At 37.9% G+C, this 7,458-nt stretch overlaps 1 pseudogene; it reads left to right on the top strand.

The window, feature by feature from the left end:
* Nucleotides 1–6,249: 6,249 nt before the first annotated feature.
* LOC112922175 (olfactory receptor 6C76-like) lies at nucleotides 6,250–7,188 on the top strand (annotated as a pseudogene).
* The last annotated feature ends 270 nt before the right edge of the window (nucleotides 7,189–7,458 follow it).

Raw genomic sequence — 7,458 nt, 5'->3', positions numbered from 1 at the left:
TTGCACCATACACAAAGGTAAACTCAAAATGGATGAAAGATCTAAATGTGAGACAAGATTGCATCAAAATCCTAGAGGAGAACACAGGCAACACCCATTTTTTACTCGGCCACAGTAACTTCTTGCAAGATACATCCATGAAGGCAAAAAACAGAAGCAAAAATGAACTATTGGGACTTCATCAACATAAGAAGCTTTTGCACAGCAAGGATACAGTCAACAAAACTCAAAGACAACCTACAGAATGGGAGAAGAGATTTGCAAATGACGTATCAGATAAAAGGCTAGTTTCCAAGATCTATAAAGAACTTATTAAACTGAACACAAAAGAAAAAAACAATCCAATGATGAAATGGGCAAAAGACATGAACAGAAATCTCACAGAGGAAGATGTAGACACAGCCAAGAAGCATATGAGAAAATGCTCCGCATCACGGGCCATCAGGGAAATACAAATCAAAACCACAATGATATACCACCTCACTACAGTGAGAATGGGGAAAATTAACAGGGCAGGAAACCACAAATGTTGGAGAGGATGTGGAGAAAAGGGAACCCTCTTACACTCTTGGTGGGAATGTGAACTGGTGCAGCCACTCTGGAAAACTGTGTGGAGGTTCCTTAAAGCGTTAAAAATAGATCTTCCCTACGACCCAGCAATTGCACTGCTGGGGATTTACCCCAAAGATACAGATGGAATGAAAAGCCGGGACACCTGCACCCTGATGTTTATAGCAGCAATGTCCACAATAGCCATACTGTGGAAGGAGCCTCGGTGTCCTTTGAAAGATGAATGGATAAAGGAGATGCGATCTATATATACAATGGAATATTACTCAGCCATTAGAAATGAGAAATACCCACCATTTGCTTTGATGTGGATGGAACTGGAGGGTATTATGCTGAGTGAAATGATTCAATTGGAGAAGGAGAAACATTACATGGTCTCATTCATTTGGGGAATATAAATAATAGTGAAAGTTAATAGAGGAGAAGGGAGAAGAAATGGGTAGGAAATATCAGAAAGGGAGAGAGAACATGAAAGGCCCTAACTCTGGGAAACAAACTAGGGGTGGTGAAAGGGGAGGATGGCGAGGGGTGGGGGTGACTGGGTGGTGGGCACTTAGGGGGGCACTTGGCGGGAGGAGCACTAGGTGTTATACTGTATGTTGGCAAATTGAACACCAATAAAAAATAAATTTATCAGTTTAAAAAAAGGATGTAGAAAAAAAAAAGGAAAGAAAACCATCGCTGGGGGCATCACAATGCCGGATATTAGGCTGTACTATAAAGCTGTGGTCATCAAGACAGTGTGGTACTGGCACAAAAAAAGACACATAGATCAATGGAACAAAATTGAGAATCCCGACGTTGACCCTCAAATTTATGGTCAGCTAATATTCAACAGATCAGGAAAGACTATCCAGTAGAAAAGGGACGTGTCTCCAATAAATGGTGCCTGGAAAATTGAACATCCACATGGAGAAGAATGAAACTAGATCACTCTCTTGCACCATGCAGAAAGGTAAAGTCAAAATGGATGAAAGATCTAAATGTGAGACAAGAATGCATCAAAATCCTAGAGGAGAACACAGGCAACACCCTTTTTGAACTAGGCCACAGTAACTTCTTAAAAGATACATCCATGAAGGCAAGAGAAAGAAAAGCAAAAATCAACTATTGGGACTTCATCAAGATAAGAAGCTTTGGTACAGCAAAAGAAACAGTCAACAAAACTCAAAGACAACCTACAGAATGGGAGAAGATATTTGCAAATGATGTATCATTTATCAATTTGTATCATTTTAGCCCTTTTCCCCTACGACCCAGCAATTGCACTGCTGGGGATTTACCCCAAAGATACAGATGGAATGAAAAGCCGGGACACCTGCACCCTGATGTTTAGGCTGTACTATAAAGCTGTGGTCATCAAGTCAGCAATGGGAGTCTTGCTGATACTAGCCTAGTATCAAGGGCTAGTATCAAGATCTATAAAGAACTTATGAAACTCAACAGCAAAGAAACAAACAAATCAATCATGAAATGGGTAAAAGACATGAACAGAAATCTCACACAGGAAGGCCTAGACATGGCCAAGAAGCATATGAGAAATTGCGCTGCATTACTTGCCATCAGGGAAATACAAATCCAATCCACAATGAGATCCCACCTCACGCCAGTGAGAATGGGGAAAATTAACAAGGAGGAAACCACAAATGTTGGAGAGGATGTGGAGAAAGTGGAACCCTCCTGCACTGTTAGTGGGAATGTGAACTGGTGCAGCAGTTCTGGAAAACTTTGTAGAGGTTCCTCAATGTGTTCAATATAGATCTGCTCTACGACTGAGCAATTTCACTGCTGGGTATTTGCCCCAAAGTTGGAGATGCAGTGTAACGCCGGGACATCTGCACCCTGATGTTTATAGCAGCAATGTCCACAATAGCCAAACTGTGGAAGGAGCCTCAGTGTCCATCAAAAGATGAGCGGATAAAGGAGATGTGTGTGTATGTATATACACACACACAATGGAATATTCCTCAGCCATTAGAAACGGCAAATACCTACCTTTAACTTCGACATGGATGGAACTGGAGGGTATTATGCTGAGTGAAATAAGTCAATCAGAGATGGACAAACAGTATATGGTCTCATTCATTTGGGGAATATAAAATATAGTGAAAGGGAATGAAGGGGAAAGAGGAAACAAGAGCTTTAAATGACACACTGGACCAGGTGGATTTCACAGATATTTACAGAACTTTACATCCAAACGCAACTGAATACACATTCTTCTCAAGTGCACCTGGAACTTTCTCCCGAATGGACCACATACTGAGTCACAAATCAGGTCTCAACTGATACCAAAATTTTTGGATTGTCCCCTGCAATATTTTTAGACCATAGTGCTTTGAAACTAGAACGAAACCACAAAAAGAAGTTTGGAAGGATTTCAAACACGTGGAGGTCAATGACCAATCTGCTAAAAGATGAAAGCGTCAACCCGGAAATTAGAGAAGAATTAAAAAGATGCATGGAAACTAATGAAAATGAAGATACAACCATTCAAAATCTTTGGGTACAGCAAAAGCAGTTCTGAGGGGGAAAGACATCGCATTAAAAACCTCCTTCAAAGCATTGGCCGAGAAGTCGTCAAACTCTCTTTGACTCTCAAACTCTCTTATGTCCTCTTTGCAGATGACATAATACTGTACGTGGAAAACCCCATATACTTCACTCCAAGATTGCTAGAACTCATACAGCAATCTGTTATCATGGCAGGATACAAAATCAATGCCCAGAAGTCAGTGGCATTTCCATACACTGAGACTGAAGAAAGAGAAATTAAGGAGTCAATCCCATTTACAATTGCACTCGAATGCATAAGATACCTAGGAATAAACCTAAGCAAAGAGGTAAAGGATCTCTACCCTAAGAACTACATAACACTTCTGAAAGAAATTGAGGAAGACACAAAGAGATGGAAAAATATTCCATGCTCATGGATTGGAAGAATTAATATTGTGAAAATATCTGTGCACCAGGTCAGTTTATACCTTCAATGCAATCCCTATCTAAATATCATGATATTTCTTCAGAGAGTTAGAACAAATAATAGAATTGTGTGGAATCAGAAAAGACCCTGAATAGTCAGGTGAATATGAAAAAGAATACTAGATCCGGGGGCATCACAATGCCAGATTTCAAGTTGTAGTTCAAAGCTCTGATCATCAAGACAGTATGGTACTGGCACAAAACCCCTGTGATCAAGACCTGGGCTCATATCAGAAGTCAGATCTTTAACGGACTGAGCCAACCTGATGTCCCCATATAGTTGTTTAGCTCAATTAAAGAAATATTCCCTTTGGAATTTTAGTTGGAATGCTATATATCAAAAGTCTTCAGTAATTCTAAAATTATTTCATAAGCAGTAGAACTAAGTGCTTATTTCTCTTTTTTGAAGATTTTATTTATTCATAAGAGACAGACAGAGAGAGAGAGAGAGAGATGCAGAGAGACAGGCAGAGGGAGAATCAGGCTCCATGCAGGAAGCCTGATGCAGGACTTGATCCTGGGTCTCCAGGATCACACCCTGGGCTGATGGGAGCACTAAACCGTGGAGCCACCAGGGCTGCCTGCTTTCTTCTCAGGAGTCTCTGCCCATTTCCCTGTCATATAGTAAACTGATTCCCCAGAGTGTTAGAAATGATACAAGGTATAGGAATATGAACATTAGAAAATGTTATGTTTGGTTTTGCCTGGATTCTCTCCTCCCCCAAATACCTCGCTATTATCCTGCTGGATAATTTTCTTAGACTTCTCCTGGGACACGAGTCCCATAACAAACCTATTAAAATATACTAACCAAAGTTGATCTTGTGCATGATTCATCAGTACCCTATTACTATTTTCCCATAAGTCATTAAGAATTTATCTCAAAGGATGTTTCTGAAATTAAAAAAGAAATATTTCCACAGAAAAACACATTAGAGGTGCTAGGTTTACGTTTTCCTCAGGAAAATAAATGGAAATCACCCTCTGTGAAATAGTAGAATAGCTTATCAAAAATAATTCTAGGTTCTTTTTCTTTTATGACTTTTATCTGAAGATTTGGCATTATGATAGCAGGTGGAATATTTCAGGATTCTAGATTTGAGAGGATGTTGAGGTAAAACATGAGAAAAATTCTATTTTTAGAATAGTAACATCTATTTCTATTAAACGTTTTGGGTTAAAGCATCAAGATTTTTATAAAGAAATACGCAGCTTCGTGGGAAGACAGTGAAAACAGTTATTTCTCCATGAAGCATTAGCCTACCACTTGTTTTTTTTTTATTTAACATAATTGAGTACATTAGTTTTCATTCAATATTTCACATTAACCATCAGTCTTTTGTTAATGTTTAAGTATTCTCAGTTTTTATTTGTCGGATGCTTCAACTTCTATTCATTATATAGCAGTGAGTGGTGTGTTGAATATATATTCAATAGTTAAATTAATAAATTGAATTGTAAAAATATTTTAAATAGTAATTTTTACCAATTAACTGAAATATGTGGAACATGGCATATTTTCCTTAATATGGGTACATTTATACTTTAGAAAGACTTGATGGATAGTCCTGGTGTGGTGTCCAAGATAGTTCTAAATAATCTATGCAAAGTGTTTGTATCTAATTTCTATATATGAGTTCTTCTGAACTTCATTAACAATATTTTGTGAACATATTCTTAGATGTTCAACTGATAACTAGATTTTAAAAAACTATTAGGAATTTTTAAATAATGAAGTGAAAATGACAGTTAATTAAATTTCATATAAAGATACCTTTCTTTAAAATTTTAATTCCAATATAGTTAACATACCGTGCCATATTATTTTCAGGTGTACAATGCAGTGATTCAACAATTCCATTCATCATCGAGTGCTCAGCATAACAAGAGCATTCCTTAATCCCTATCACCTATTTCACCCATCTCCCCACCTCCCCTCTGGTAACCATCAGATTGTTACTATAGTTAAGAGTCTGTTTCATGGTTTAGAAAGACATCATATTTTTAAAGAATCAAGAATAAAGATAGGAGTCCAAAGGCTCCATTAGTATCTGAAAATAGAACGTATAATGGCTTGAGAAAATATGGGTACTACTTATATAAACTATTTGTTTAATACAAATACAAGTGCAGAATGCAACATTAGAATGACCTGATCTCTGAATTTTTGCAATGAAAATGGCAATAAATAAACTGATAGAGGTAGTATTCAGTACTTTCCAAAAAGAACCCTCAGAATTTTCACTAGAAAGTATTAATTAGGGTTGGGTTGATCACTAATTTCCATCAGCAGAAGGAATTTTATGCTCAGAAAAGATGACATAAGGAAAACATAATGTCTTCTATATTTTAGGGGGGGAAAGTGAAGCATAAGAAGAGCTCATGCCCAATGAGTACAGTTCCCATGTAAAATTTGTAAAACATGGAGGCAGGGTAAACATGTAGCAGAGAATTAGAGGACATTATTCAGAGTAAAAAGATTGATATTAAACACAGAAGGTATACCCATAAAATATATAGAAGAATTGGGGAAAATGAAGAATGTATTTATAGAAGAAAAAATGTTTAAGCTGCAAGGTACTTTTTGTGAAAACAACATTTAAAAAATAGGGGCAGATATTTAAGCTTGTCTAACTGATTTATTATTGTCTGTATTGATTTTCTCAGTAAGATTTGTGAAAGCTCAACCACCCAGAAATGAATAATAGAACATCAGTGACCAACTTCATCCTCCTGGGTCTGACCGATAATCCAGAAATACAGGCTGTAATTTTCCTCTTTCTATTTCTCACCTACTTACTGAGTGTTACTGGAAATCTCACCATCATCATTCTTACTTACCCTGCTGGATTCCCACCTGGAGGTTCCCATGTATTTTTTCCTCTGAATTTCTCCTTAGAAATTTCATTCACTTCTGTCTGTAATCCTAGATTTTTCATCAGCATCGTAACTGGAGACAAATCTATTTCCTATAATGCTTGTGCAGCTCAGCTATTTTTCTTTATCCTCCTTGGCTAACCAGACTTTTTCTTCTGGCTGCTATGTCCTATGATCGTTATGTGGCTATCTGCAAGCTTCTACATTATACAACCATCATGAGTAACAAGATTTGCTACCAGCTTGTAGTCAGCTCTTGGGTGGCTGGTTTCTTGGTAATCTTCCCACCACTAGCGGTGGGTCTGCAGTTGGATTTCTGTGACTCCAATGTCATTGACCACTTCACCTTTGATTCTGCTCCTTTATTCCAAATGTCTTGCACAGACACAAGTACTCTAGAGCTCATGAGCTTTGTTTTAGCCATACTTCCTCTTATGTCCACTTTGATGTTAGTAATTCTCTCCTACTCTTACATCCTTAGAACAATTCTGAAAATCCCTTCAGCTCAACAAAGAAAAAAGGCCTTCTCAACCTGCTCCTCCCATATGATAGTTGTCTCTATCTCTTATGGGAGCTGCATCTTCATGTACATCAAAACATCAGCAAAGGAAGTGTTGCTTTGACAAAAGGCATGGCTATGCTCAGTACCTCTGTTGCTCCCATGCTGAATCCATTTATTTACATTTTAAGGAACTGCAGGTGAAAGAAGCATTTAAGGACGTTGTGAGAAAGATACTTTTCTCAAAACCATTGATCTGATCGTAATTTATAACTAAAATATTGTGAAAAATTGAAAGTGGGAAACCTCAATCAAGCCAACTTTGGATGCTAGAAGAGGGAGCTGGAAGGGGGGAGCCATACCACTCAATATCAACTACAGGAAGAATTGTCAGTCACAGACCTCAGCAGAAAAATGGAGGGCAGGAAACAATCATCAATTACAGGCCCCTAAGAGGAAAGATGTACACTGCTTCTCTAACAATAAATCAACTACTCTTGCAATTCAGCCAGTGAGAGATCATCATCACC

The sequence above is a fragment of the Vulpes vulpes genome, chromosome 14, assembly GCF_048418805.1.
Source record: "Vulpes vulpes isolate BD-2025 chromosome 14, VulVul3, whole genome shotgun sequence".
Lineage (NCBI taxonomy): Eukaryota > Metazoa > Chordata > Mammalia > Carnivora > Canidae > Vulpes > Vulpes vulpes.
Note: the sequence above shows the minus strand (reverse complement) of the source record. Positions and strands in the feature narration are given on the sequence as shown.